We start from the raw sequence: 1,983 nt of genomic DNA, 5'->3' as shown, positions 1-1,983 counted from the left end.
TCTTAATTAAGTCAATAATTAAGAAGAAGTTGATTGTCAATTAGCTAATTAAATAATCCATTTTACTTTCATATTCCAGCTTTTCCCCTATTTTTTCTTCCTTACTTTTTTCTTTCCCTTTTTCCCTTTCTTTTTCTTTCTTTCTTTCTTTTTTTTCTTTTTTTCTTTTTTGGTTAATCACTGTGGCCGCGGTAATGAGCCGCCGCGGGTTGCCAAGCAACCGGCTCCCAGTTAAACAGTCCCAGCTGCCTCCGGTCCGCGCCCGGGTGCCCGCGGGGGGCGGGGACCTCCTGCAGCCCCTTCTGTGCGCTGCCGGCTGACACCCACTGCCGAGACCCCGCACGCGGCGCAGGGGAGGGGCGGGCCCGGGGTCCCGCCAGCGCGCCCCCCCATCGCCCCCTCCATCCCTCCCGCCCCAGCTGGAGCCCTCCGCTCCCCGCACCTTCCCGGGCGCCCCGGCCACAGCGCCGCGGGGCCTCAGTTTCCCCGCTGCGCGGCTATGGTCACGCGGCCACCAGGACGGGCTGCAGGGGGCTCAGGACGCCGCGATGGGGGCCGGGAGGAGGTGGTCCGCGGCGAGGCCTGCGTGCGCTCCGCTGGGCCCGGGAAGAGGGCTTGCGGGCGCCGGCTGGGAGGGGCCAGCACCGCGAAGCAGAGATGCACGCTCTGCGTGGGGCCGCCCTGGCTGCCGCCGCCTCGGGGTCCCGGGCAGGCCCGGACCCGCTCCAAAGGCGCCCTAAGCGCGGCCAGCCGAGCCGGGTCAATGCGCACCCGCGCAGCCCCCACCCGACTCCTGCGGGGTCGCCTCCCAGAGTCCGACGGCGGGTCCCGGCCCCTCTCCCGCGCTCTGCGCCCTACCTGCTCCCCCAACCCAGCTCTGTTGTTGGTGTGTGTGTGCGTGCGTGTGTGTGTGTGCGCGTGTGTGCGCGCGTGTGTGTTTCTCTAATTCTCCGGAGTTACTCTTTTGTTGCCAATTGTTTCTATGCCCCGAGGCCGCGCTGTAAATGAGATGTTACATCTGCACCGAGCTAAGTAAACACTTTATAAATGAATAAATAAGTGAATAAATAACAAATAGTCATCTCGAGGACCGGACTGGCTGCCGGGGCTCCGGGCCGGCCTGTCTGCGACCATCCTGTGCCCAGGGCTCGGAGAGGGAGGAAGTGGGTTGGGAGCCAGCATCCCTCCCTGCGGCGCCCCACCCCTGGTCCAGCTGCCCCTCAGTCAAGTGTCCCTCTCTTTCTCCAGCTCCCAAATTCTCCTCCAGGCTCTGTGGCATTTTTTCCCCAGATGTCGTTTGGGATTCACCGTTTTTGTTTGAAAAACGGATTGTTGCCGCAGCTCTGAACCCTGGGTCTGCCACTGAATGTGCCTCTCAGGAATGGCGGGGCTCGGGATGGTCATGCCCCAAGGAAGGCCCCCGCACTTTCCAGCCCCCACGGTCGGGTCCCTGCATCTGGGCCCCAGGCGGGGGCTGTGTGCATCTACCCCGGAAGGCGTACAACAGCGCCTGGGGGCGGGGCGGCAGCCAGAACCCCCACCTCCCAGTCCTGCCCCTGAGCTGTGCTCGAGGAACCAGGCAGGCCGCCCCGGTAGAGCCGAATCTCAACTCTGAGAGAGGCTGAACTTCGCAATTATCACGGATAACAAGAACAAATGAAAAAGCACTCATTGAGTAACTGATATCAATTATGAAACCCGGCTTTAGAGTCTGGAATAAATGATAGGGGAATCGGCCTGAGAGAGAAGGGGAGCAGACGTGTTATTATTTACGCCAGATTAAGAAAAGTATCCAATTTGCTGGCCATCTCCCTCCCCGTGAGAATTGGCATCAATTTTATTATTGTTCCTCCGATTTTAATATTCTCTAAATGAATTACTATTGAACGAGGTAGTTAGTCAATAGTTTAATGCAATTAATTATCTTTAAATCGCTTTATCTTTTTTTTTTTTTTTTTTTGAGAGAGAGAGTCTTAACTCCAG

The sequence above is a fragment of the Phoca vitulina genome, unplaced genomic scaffold (assembly GCF_004348235.1).
Source record: "Phoca vitulina isolate PV1807 unplaced genomic scaffold, GSC_HSeal_1.0 scaffold79, whole genome shotgun sequence".
NCBI classification, from domain to species: domain Eukaryota; kingdom Metazoa; phylum Chordata; class Mammalia; order Carnivora; family Phocidae; genus Phoca; species Phoca vitulina.
This window is presented reverse-complemented; position numbering follows the sequence as displayed.